We start from the raw sequence: 12,711 nt of genomic DNA on the forward strand, positions 1-12,711 counted from the left end.
TAGTGTAAGTACTGTAGTCTAGGGCCAATTTTTAGTGGGAGCCAATTAACTTATCCGTATGTTTTTGGAATGTGTGAGGAAACCGGATTGCCCGGAGGAAACCCACACAGACACGGAGAGAACTTACAAACTCTTTGCAGATAGTGCCCTGGCTGGGATTGGAACCAGGGACCCAGCGCTGCAAGGCGCTGCAAGGCTGAAAGGCGAGAGAGCTAACTACGCCACCGTGCTGCCCGTATATATATAATCTTTTAAGGTAAAGCAGTGAAGGGTGATGCAAAATGAATAATTTATTTATGGTCATTAAATGATATTTGGTCAATAATGGATTATCATTGTGCTACAGGCAACATTCTTGCTCTTATTTATGCTCTAGTTGTCAAGCAACCCCTACATTTTAGTTGTCAATTAGAAGCATTTTACATGCACATACCAGAATATCATTAAAGGAACAATATCGATTAACATGTTTTTTTAACCTGAGATTGAGAGAGTTCCTTAAGTGCTGATAAATAATGATGTATACATTTCATTTGCTTATCTCTTTTGTTTACTGCAGCAAATTCCTTTCACTCTGAACTGATGGCAAGTCTGTTCTAATCTGACGGCAGAGTGAGGGGGCTATGAGGGGAGGGGGAATTCCCTCACAGTGGATCTGTTAACCCTGTGTGTGTGAGATAAAGATGTACAGAGGCGCCGGAGGGGTAAAATATACTAAAAAGTTTAAAATATTCAGGTGGTGGTAGTGGACCTGCCACACCAAAACAGACACGATTGATTCACATACTCCTCTGTGCAAGCTGCTGTTGGACCCAAAGTTGTGTGATACTCCGTTTGTTGATTGCCTGATGAAGCGGGATTGTGCCCATGAAATGCGTTGCAGTTTTTTATAGGAGTATGTGAATAAATTGTTTGAACCTCAAGCGACAGCATCGTGTCTGTTTTGGTGTGGCAGGTTCACCACCGCCACCTGAATATTTTAAACTTTTTAGTATATTTTACTCTTTTGGCGCCTCTGTACATCTTTATATCAAGTTCTCCACCCCGGGTAGAAGGGTGGTACACCCTCTTTTCTCCTATCTACAGAGAGCGACATCTTAGTCCTGAGTAGGGACAGGCCTAATCTCCCTACCTGCGTATACAGTGGTTGCCTAGGTGGTAAGCCATGTTTGTAAGTATAATACTTGCATTTCATTTTTCCTCCCTGATCTAATACATACTACACTATTTTGGGCTCTCGGTTTTCAGCTTTATCGCCCTGTGTGTGTGTGAGAGAAAGTCCCATGCCCTGTGTCTCCGACTGAAGTGTCTAAAGAGAGCAAGGGAAATGTAACTTGTTATAAACATTTGTAATTGTCTGTGACACCACAGCTTTTCATACTTTTTTTTGCTTTCAGAGAAAAATACTCTGTGGCTGATATGCAAAAACAACACTGGCTGCGCATTGACGCAGACACCCCTTTTCCCCTTTTGAGAATGATTTGTCCCAATAGAGCTAAATCCTACACACAATGAATTAAAGCTTTTGCCTCTGATATTTAACATGAAAAGTAGGAAAATGTTTACACAGCTACATGGACATGATTTGTACATTGTCATTTTAGAACACTTGGTTTGATTTTTTCCTTTCTTTTTTCATTTCTTATGCAATTATGTGAGTCCTTTGGTACAGCATGCTCTTCTTACATTTTGTCTGGAGTTCTGATTTACTAGCCTTAATGGTTATGTTTAACCATCAGGTGATCATACTATAGCAATGTCACATGTGGCTCAGCAGCTGTATCAGGAGGATACAGGAATGTCACATAATTTAAACTGGGGCTTAACTTAGGCAGATAGCTGAAAAAGATAGTGGACTAAAATGGCAAAAATTTAAATATGAATATGGGATATGAGTAACACCTGCTGTAATATATGTTCTGCCTAGTCAACAATCTTTTATCTCCTCCCTTTCTGAATATTGCTATAAAACAGTCTGCATCTCTGTAAATATAATATTCATTGTGAATCTACTATAAGGATCCCATCTCTGGTGAGTAAACTTTATCCATTAAATAAAGGCTAAGTTCTTTGTTCAACATGCAGTTGCAGCCTATGGCAAATGTTTGGTTAGTTATATGAGTGTACAAATGATGCTGGTAGAATGATGCTTTCTGTTTGATGCACATTTATTCTCTAAGCTGTTTTGCTGTGTTTTTGCTAATGCTATGATTAGAGATGGTAAAAAGATGCTACTAGTTCCATTTTGCAAGCAACATTAAAGGACCACTATCGTGAAAAATTGCTAAATTTAAAATACATGTGTATGCATACAAAAAGAAGTATGTTTCTTCCATAGTAAAATGAGTCATAAATGATTTTTATCCTATGTTGCTGTCACTTACAGTAGTTAGTGGAAATCTGACAGGCTTTGGACTAGTCCATCTCTTCATGGGGTATTCTCTGCATGGCCTTTTTTCTTTAGAAAGACACTCCCTGAAAATGATCTATACAAAGATGCTGGCCAGCCTCTCTGCTCTCTGCTCTAAGTGCTTTAGAACATAAAGAAAACCCTGAAAATCCCCCATGAGGAGATAGGCTAGTGCAAAACCTTTTTTTACTACCTACTGTAAGTGACAGCAACATAGGAGATAAGTAATTTATGGCTCATTTTACTCAGGAAGAAATGTACTTCATATTTTTATGTGTTCACATGTATGTTAAATGTTTTTGGCGATCGTGGTCTTTTAATGCAGTTTGTATGCAGCTTGATATTGGGCCAGTCACATTCTTTTCCTAATGATCTAGATTGGTCTAATTCCAACTGCATTCAATGTGTAAGCCAGAATCATTTGCATCTCGCTGACCATCTCTTTGTATAGTAGTATTAACACCGAACATTAATGTTGTAAGAAAATGGTAAATATCACCAACAAAAGTAGGATATTTGCTGATTTTACTGCCAAATGTTGGCTAACTTCACACTATGGGCTTGATTCACTAAACCATGATAACGGCCGCGCTAGCATTTTTATGCGTGTTTTCAAGCGCAATCACGAATTTCCACACGCAATCGCAAATTTTCACGCACAATCGCAGATATTTGCATTACAAAATTCGCCATTGCGTGCGAAAACACACGCGAAAACGCTAGCGTGCCCATGATATGAGTTATCACGGTCAAGTGAATCAAGTGCAATGTGCATAATGTAACACCGCACCACAACATCAACGTCGTTGATGGAGCAGAGTGGTCTGTACATGCAGACAGACACCCAGTATAACAAGTTAGAACTCTTTACTGGAAAAAAGCATGCTGAGATAAAACATACACCACCATCAGGAAATGCAGCTTACTTAGAACAGAGAGGAAAACAGAGTACCGTATATACTCGGATACAAGTCGACCTCATGTATAAGTCGACCCCAATATTTGACCCTCTTAAACAGGAATTTATTAATTACTCAAATATAAGTCGGTGCAGCAAAGTTAAGGGCTGTGTGGCCCTTCTAGCAGTGTGGCCCCTTTGTCCCCCTGGCTGTGTGGCCCCTCTAGTTGTGTGTCATCTGTGTCCCACTGGCTGTGTGGCCCGTTTCCCCTGGCTGTGTGGCCCCTGTTTCCCCTGGCTGTGTGGCTTCTGCTGTGTGGCCCCTGTTTCCCCTGGCTGTGTGGCTTCTGCTGTGTGGCCCCTGTTTCCCCTGGCTGTGTGGCTTCTGCTGTGTGGCCCCTGTTTCCCCTGGCTGTGTGGCTTCTGCTGTGTGGCCCCTGTTTCCCCTGGCTGTGTGGCTTCTGCTGTGTGGCCCCTGTTTCCCCTGGCTGTGTGGCTTCTGCTGTGTGGCCCCTGTTTCCCCTGGCTGTGTGGCTTCTGCTGTGTGGCCCCTGTTTCCCCTGGCTGTGTGGCCCCTGTTTCCCCTGGCTGTGTGGCTTCTGTGTCCCCCTGGCTGTGTGGCCTCTGTGTCCGCCTGGCTGTGTGGCTCCTGCTGTGAGGCCCCTGTGTCCCCCTGCCTGTGCAGTCACTGGTGGGCAATAGCTATTCCCCTGTGTCCCCTTCCCAGCAGTGTTAGCAGACAGCTTGCTAAAAAGCCCCCCTCCCTCCCACCACCATGCAAAGAGGCCTCTTCTCTCTACCTCTCCCCCCTCTGTGTGATCACTGAAGCCAGCAATCACTCACTGAGCTATCCCGCGCTGCAAAGCAGACAGTTTACTGAAAATCCCTCTCCCTCCCACCAGCCACAACCACGCAAAGGAGCCTCTTATCTCTATCTCTCCCCCGTGTAATTGCTAAAGTGGAAGCTTCAAACTCACACTAATTCATCCGAGCACAGCTCTCTTCTGCCTGTAGTCACGCTGACTGGGCTGTATGCATAAGCTACAGCTCCCGATGTAATGTGATACATGAAGTCACATGACATCGGGGCTCGTAGCTGTGAGCTGATGCACAGCACACACAGCCCAGCCAGCGTGACTACAGGGAGAAGAGCGCTGTGCTCCGATGGATTAGTGAGTGAGAAGCTTCCACTTTAGCGATTACACAGGGGGGAGAAATAGTGACAAGAGGCTCCTTTGCATGGTGGTGGGAGGGAGGGGGATTTTCAATAAACTGTCTGCTTAACATTACAGGAAGGGGGAGAGAAAGAGGTGCCTCCCCATTCCTGGCTATAAGTGGGGAAATTTTGGACTATCTCGAGTATAAGGCGACCCCCCCACTTTTATACTTTGAGTCAGTCCAAAATTTCTCGACTTATAGCCGAGTATATACGGTAAATACAGGAAATCACAATACCATAGAGATCATTCCATCATTTTACAGACAGTGACATCTTGTGGTTGCTTTACAATACTGCAGTATAGGTAATAATGTTGTTAAACCTCTACCAGTTGTAACTTGCACACTATTTTTCATAGCATGACAATTGTTAGGATGTTCCTTATCACATGCGTTTTCCAGAAATGCACTGTGGAAAGTCCATTTTGATAATGTGATTTGTTACAACGCAGAGATATGAAGATGTTCATACAATTGTATGGGCAGTGTGTTCATATCCAGCAACGCACCACACAGCAATGTGCAAAGTGTGAAGACACTCTAAAAAAGGTGTTATACTGCTCTATAGTAAGCATAAAATGGCTCATAGAGAACAGCATGGTCCAGAAATCAATACTGATGAGTAAAAATGGTATTTTTGAGTTCTCAGCTATTTTGTAATTGAGCGTGGCAAATGTTTCATACTATAATCATCAGGCTTGTCTTTTGCAGATAGTGACTGATGCCACAGATAGTGATTTGACATACGGGTTTTGTATCTTCCCATAAATGTACATTAATTGGATGCATGTTTGTTTGTCTTTTTCAGATTTGTCACCATGGCTTTATTATTTGGTCAGTAATTTTACTACATCATTTCTTATATTTTTGGATTGACACCTGTATGTCTGGCTTATCAAGTTGCATGTTATTTAACTGCCCAACTCTTCTATAAGGCTTAGTGTAGCGCCATACTAGGCTACCCCTCATTTTCCCTCCTTCATATCCCACCTGTAATCCCATGCTCCACCCCTGCTGCTATGGCTGACCAAGCTCCACCCCCTGCTGCTATGGTTGACTAAGCTCCAACCCTGCTGCTATGGTTGACCAAGCTCCACCCCCTGCTGCTATGGTTGACCAAGCTCCAACCCTGCTGCTATGGTTGACCAAGCTCCAATCCTGCTGCTATGGTTGACCAAGCTCCACCCCCTGCTGCTAAGGTTGACCAAGCTCCAACCCTTCTGCTATGGCTGACCAAGCTTCACCCCCTGCTGCTATGGTTGACCAAGCTCCAACCCTGCTGCTATGGTTGACCAAGCTCCACCCCCTGCTGCTATGGTTGACCAAGCTCCAACCCTGCTGCTATGGTTGACCAAGCTCCAATCCTGCTGCTATGGTTGACCAAGCTCCACCCCCTGCTGCTAAGGTTGACCAAGCTCCAACCCTTCTGCTATGGCTGACCAAGCTTCACCCCCTGCTGCTATGGTTGACCAAGCTCCAACCCTGCTGCTATGGTTGACCAAGCTCCACCCCCTGCTGCTATGGTTGACCAAGCTCCAACCCTTCTGCTATGGCTGACCAAGCTTCACCCCTTGCTGCAATGGTTGACCAAGCTCCAACCCTGCTGCTATGGTTGACCAAGCTCCACCCCCTGCTGCTATGGTTGACCAAACTCCAACCCTGCTGCTATGGTTGACCAAGCTCCACCCCCTGCTGCTATGGTTGACCAAGCTCCAACCCTGCTGCTATGGTTGACCAAGCTCCATCCCTGCTGCTATGGCTGACTCAATCACTGAGGTCTCTTCTACTGAACAAACAGAGGAAACAATGTAGAGCCAGCATTCCTGCTGTATTCTAGTGTACACATAAGGAATAAAGTCAGCTCTATGGGATTATATTACCAAGGAAAAGCACTCATCTTGTATCAATCCTTGGTAATCCCTGCTCTGGAGGCGGTGGATGTCTAGCGGCGGTAGGTAATTTGACAGGGGGACCTGGCACAGCTGCAGTGAGGGAGGGGCTCCGGCAATGTGCAGACAGCCCAACAGGGAGCTCTGGGGGTCTCCTTGTTAAAAGAGACCCCCAGAGGCAGCGGAGACAACGTGCATTAGCTGGTTTAGACCTGCTCTTTGCAGGTCTAAGCTAATGCTCATGTCTGCATGAAAGCATGAAATGAATAATAGGATAGCGTGTAAAGAACTTGCTGGGCAATAATATTGCCCAAGCGAGTTCTTTACCACCTGGGGAAGTGTTCAATTTAATTGGATTAGGCAATGCTCCCATCGCCTAATTTAAGAACCTGCCAGCACAAGGACAATTGGATTTGACCACCTTAGTAGCTCTGTTAGTTGTTACTACCTCCTCCATGTGACTGCTGCCCAGTTTCTGTGTTGGTGAAACGCCAGTCTATTACACAACTGTGTGATATCACAGCCAATGTTTTCTTTGGTATGATTGTGTTTTTGTCACACAATTTTGTATGTGAATTTGTAATTGTGTCAATCTACAAAAGAATTAGCAATGTAGCAATGATTTCTTTAACCCTTTTGGGACTGGATGAGTCTGGCACCTTAAAGGGACTCCGAGCTCAAAATAAATATGAATTTAGTACTCACCTGGGGCTTTCTGCAGCCCAGTGTAGGTCGGGATGTCCCACGGCGGCGTCCTGGCTCTTCTCCTAGGCCCTGTCCAGAAATGGCTGCCCAGCGGCTGCCCGGCGGCTGCCCGGCAACACTAGGCCCGAGTGTCGGGCTCCTTCTTCCTTATACGTCACTGCTTTCGTCACACGCCGGCTGCCATCACGGTGGCTGGCTTGACAGTACGGCGTATGCGCGGTTTAATCTATCAAGCTCGGCAGCCGCCGGGCAGCCATTTCTGGACAGGGCCTATTCGTATTTATTTTGAGGTCAGAGTCCCTTTAAGGATTAAAGCCATCCTTTCCCTATTGTGCACTGTGATTACTGTGATTGGCTCATAGTAATCGCAGGGCCAAGAACCAATGACCACCAGTGACCAAGATGCAGAAACTCTGCTGTCACTGTGACAGCAGAGTAAGCAGGGGCAGTGATGGAAGAGCGGTAAAAATGGCAAGGACGGCGTCAGTGCGCGGTGTTGATTAGTTGGAATCTACGTCCTGACAGAGCCGCACAGCCATCAGTAGAACATAGATTTCAACTACAGTGATCCGGAAAAGGGTAAAGCAACTCTGTACTGAAAAAAGTCATATATGGAGAGTGACAGCTCTGGATCCTATAGAGTCTTCCCTGTCCTTTCTTAGTGTCCTGGTTCCAGTACTGTCCCCCATTTAAATTTGCAGTCTTTGGAAGCCCTCAGACTGAGAAGGCTCTATAGGATCCAGAGCCTTACCTCTCCATAGGTATGTTGACATGCAGGGTGGGGGAGGGCGGAGCTATACATATGACCATTTATGTACACTCTGCCGAAAGGGTCATATGAAACTTTTTTGGTGGTGCGATGCGAGGGGGCGGAGCATCACACCGCAATGCTCTTGCCAGGTGTAAAACTGTCCTCAATGTGCCTTAAACAATGTATAACAGTCTATACCAGTGTTGGCTAACCTTGGCACTCCAGCTATAGTGGAACTACAAGTCCCATGAGGCATTACAATATTCTGACAGCTCTAAGCATAACTGGGGGAGGCAGAGTCATGATGGGATTTGTAGTTCTGTCACAGCTAGAGTGCCAAGGTTAGCCATCCCTGGTCTATACAATACTGTGACATGTACTAATAAATCTAGATAATACTAAAACAGTACAGGGCCTTTTATATTTGAGGACATGTTTGTTTGTATGTATGAGACGTTTATAATCAGAGTGCTGGTAAAAAGGGGGATTTTCTGTACTTTATCTCCCAGCAGTGTCCCACTGTACTCAATTCTACCAAAAAATGGACATTTGTGAGCTATGCATACTTTCATGTTGAAGCAAACTGAATTGTACATGCTATATAGCAAACAAAACACATGGCAATACTATAGAAAATAGATAATGTTTATCTTGAAGGTGAAGGACAGCACCCTTAGTGCACAGCATTTGGGATGGTTCAGCTCTGGTTGAAAAATAATATGGTGCGAATGACATTAATCTTCTATCAGCATGCTAGCAATATAATTAGATGGTTTTCAATATTACAAAAAGTGCATTGATTTTATTAACTGTTTATTAACTGTTATTAAATGTATGCTTTCTTATGTCTTAGGTACTGGTGCTCTGGTTGGTAGCCTCTTAACCCTTGGGTCTACTGGTGGTTGTGGTGGCTCAGGTAGCTGCAGTAACTATGGTAACTATGGAGGCTACAGTCGTAATGGTAACTATGTATGCTGTAGTAACAATGGAGGCTATGGTAACTATGGCAGCTATGGAGGCCAAAGTAGCTATGGAAGCTATGGTGGCTATGGAGGAAACCGCTGGACTAATGGCTATTGTTACCGACCCATCTACAGACGTTGCTGGTCTTGATATGTATATGGAAAAGTGAAAGTAAGTTGACATGTTTTTAAGCAAAAATCAAAAAGTAAAAAAGATTTCATACCTTGTCTTTAATTAAGTATATGGAATTGTCTTGACAATCAAACATATTGTCATTTCAGTTTAAAAATAATGTAGTTTTAAAAGCAAAAGGGAAGAAAACTAAAACAAAGAAACAGCAAGTAAGCCAAAATGGTTGTATGAAAATTACAGGCACAAATATAGCATTCTGATTTTTATGGTTTTTGCATATATTCACCAGAACTGTTTTACCAGACTACAGTATCCACAATTTTTTTCAAAGAATGTATTAGCCCTATTCAAATTTAGCACCACTTTTCCATTAACAAGAGTGTAAAACCCTTTAAAAACAAATGATGGTGTTCTACAGTGAACAGTAGTGAATAAAGAGACCTGCTTATATTCCGACTTAAAAGACTTCCGAGCGAGAAGGTTAAAAAAAAGTTAAATACCTGGCTAGATGCTGTAGCCTCAGGGGACGCCATCCACGACCTCCATTTCATTCCGCCATGTTTTTTAACTTACACCCTCCATTTGGGTCCCGACCCCATAAGGTCGTCTGGCTTTTCCCCAATAAAGATGGCTGCCAGTCTTGCCGTGCCTGCTCAGTTCATAATAACATATATGCTTGACATGAAATGCGGCAAAGATTGGGCACCACCATGGGGTCCAAGGGTTAGGTACCACTAGGGGGCTCTTAGGATTAGCCACCACCAGGGGAGAGTTCTGTGTTTAGAGTAGGGAGAAGTTAGGCCATAGTAATCACCAGGGGGTCTTAGGGTTAGACACCACCAGGGGGTGGGTCTCAGGGTTAGGCACTACCAGCGAGGGGTCTTAGGGTTAGGCACCACCAGGGGAGGGTTCTTCTGTGTGAGAGTTGGGAGAAGTTAGGTCATAGTAATCACAAGGGGGAGGGGTCTTATGGTTAGGCACAACCAGGGGGTGAGTCTTAGGGTTAGGCGCCACTTGGGGGTTCTTAAGGATAGGCACCACTAGGGGGGTCTGAGGGTTAGGCACCACTGGGGGAGGGGGTCTTAGGGTTAGGTACCACCAGGGTGGTCTTATGGTTAGGCATCACCAGGGTAGGGTTCTATGTGAGAGTTGGGAGAAGATAGGTCATAGTAATCACTAGGGCGTCTCAAGGTTAGGCACCACCGGGGGTTGGGTCTTAGGGTTAGGCACCACCAGGGGGGTCTTAAGGTTAGGCAGCACCAGGAAGGGTCTTAGGGTTAGGCACAACCGGGAGGGGGTCTTAGGCTTAGGCACCACCAGGGGGGTTCTTTGTGAGAGTAGGGAGAAGTTAGGTCATAGTAATCACTTTTCTCATCTATATCACTTTTCTCGGCTATATCAAGTGCCCTTTTATAGCCTAACAAATTTCGGCTTTTTTATAAACTAAAACTAACTTTTCACATACACCACGAGCCTTTTGTAGCAGAATTTGGCATCTCGTCTACATATGGCGCATTTTGTAGCCAAATTTGGCATCTCAACTACACCAGGCGCCTTTTGTAGCCAAATTTGGCGTTTTTTCATCCATATCAGGCCCTTTTTTACAGGCACCCTTTTAAAATGTACGCCTGATAATGATCCACACATTCTCCTAGCTATCTAGTTAGCCACATTCAGGAGGCAAAAATAAATATTAGCAAATTAAAGTTGGTAATATCTGATCCAGCTCCCTTTCAACTCTGTTAATTACTTAAGGTAGCCATACACTGGTCGATTTGCCATTAGATCGACCAACTGACAGATCCCTATCTGATCGAATCTGATCAGAGAGGGATCGTATGGCTGCCATTACTGAAAACAGATTGTGAATCGATTTCAGCCTGAAACCGATCACAATCTGTTGAGCTGCTCCTGCCGCCTGTCCCCCCCCCCCCCCCTCCTGTATACATTACCTGAAGCCTGGTCCCGGGCATCTTCTCCGCGCTGCACGCATCCCAGCATCCTGCACCGCATCCCAGCGTACACAGAGCGCCCTCTATCTGAACTTCCCGGTCACTGGAGTGACACAGGAAGTTAATGTACGCTGGGATGGAAGCAGGAACAGAGCGGTGCAGCGCGGAGAAGATGCCCGGGAGCCAGCACAGGTAATGTATAACTGTATCGGATCGGCCGCCGCTAGCGACTCTCCCTACCCGTGGGCAATCGACGGTAATTTCCCGCACTGTGCGATCGACGGACCGATCCGATTTCGGGAGGAAATCGGATCGGCGGGTGCGTTTAGCGCAAACGATTGGCAGCAGATTCGATCCCAGTGATCGAATCTGCTGTCGAAACGGTGGCAAATCGGGCCAGTGTATGGCCAGCTTTAGTGATTTGCTAGCTCCAAATTCTGCCTCTGACTCTCTGAGAAGTTATTTAGCTGGTTAGGAGAATGTCACTGGTAACAACAGCTGAGCGTAGAGCCTGCCAAGTAGGGATGGTCGGAAATGGCAATTTCAGATTCCGCGGTAAATCCGCAGTCCGCCATTGCCAATTACCAATTCTGGTTTCTGCTACCAATTTCTGCATTGCGATGCGGAATTTCCGCCGGAAATTGCGGAAATTTCTGCCGAATTTAACATCGATTTTCTCAAAAACTATAAGGTCTTTTTGAAAACTTTTTTTTGCATCTTGTTCACAAGATTCTGTTTAATAAACCCCAAAAAGTTGGTGTTCCTATGACTTACAGGGGCTTTGCTATTAAGCGCTAAAGTTGATGGATTTTTACTGTAATGTAAAATGCAGAAAATACGGCAGATGCAGATTTTCTGCATTTTACATTACAGTAAAAATTTGCCGACTTTAGTGGTTAGTAGCAAAGCCCCCGTAAGTCCTAGAAACACAGGGTTTATTAAACTGAATCTTGTGAACATGATGCAAAAAAAAGTTTTCAAAAAGACCTTATAGTTTTCCAAAAAATCAATGTTAAAGTCGGTGGAAATTTTTTCTGCGATTTCCGACGGATATCCGCCTACCACACTTGCATTACCGGTTCCCGCATTCCGATGCGGAAATGCAATTTCCGATTGGAATTTCGGAAATTACATTTCCGCGGAATCCGAATGAGCATCCCTACTGCCAAGTCTGATCCGGTAAAGTTGGTTAGAAGAAGATTATATCACTGGCTGTCTGAACTAAGTAGTTAACTTTCTGGCCAAATAATAATTAGCATAATAATTAGCATATTCAAACTCTGCTCCCAAGTGTTTGAAGGAAAGGAAAATGTAGCAAATGTAGCAAAGTTTGTGACCCATGGATAGAAAATTTTATTTTGTTTTTCAGATAAATGTGTTTGTAGTATCCGCTAATTTGTTTTTCTCGCTTCCATTGCAGAGTGAAGATGAGTTTACGAGGCACACTGGTCATTTGATGCTACAACCTCACTTGTTTCTACTAATACTGATGTTAAAATGACGTGATGTTTAATCTGTCCTGCGTAACAACAGCAATAAAATATACAATTACAAATGTACAAAGGGTGAATAGTTCTTTTTTTCATGCACTAGCATATTATAATTGAGTTATTATTTTTGATGTATAAAGCGCCAACATATTCCGTGGCGCTGTACAAGGTAAGAAACACACATGGGGTACAAAATATTACAGACAAAGTTATACACCAATATACAAAATACAGCACAAAATACAGAATCAGTACAAAGTACAGAATTGGCAATAACAGTGTCAACATTAATATAAATAAATG

General features: G+C 44.2%; 1 long non-coding RNA gene across 1 annotated transcript; it reads left to right on the forward strand.

Moving 5' to 3' along the window:
• The first annotated feature begins 1,962 nt into the window (after positions 1 to 1,962).
• LOC137524853 (uncharacterized) lies at positions 1,963 to 12,481 on the forward strand. The gene is made up of 4 exons (XR_011022794.1): positions 1,963 to 2,032; positions 5,335 to 5,360; positions 8,725 to 9,005; positions 12,339 to 12,481. It is a non-coding gene; the product is annotated as an uncharacterized lncRNA (long non-coding RNA).
• Positions 12,482 to 12,711: the final 230 nt, after the last annotated feature.

The sequence above is a fragment of the Hyperolius riggenbachi genome, chromosome 7 (genome assembly GCF_040937935.1).
Source record: "Hyperolius riggenbachi isolate aHypRig1 chromosome 7, aHypRig1.pri, whole genome shotgun sequence".
NCBI lineage: Eukaryota > Metazoa > Chordata > Amphibia > Anura > Hyperoliidae > Hyperolius > Hyperolius riggenbachi.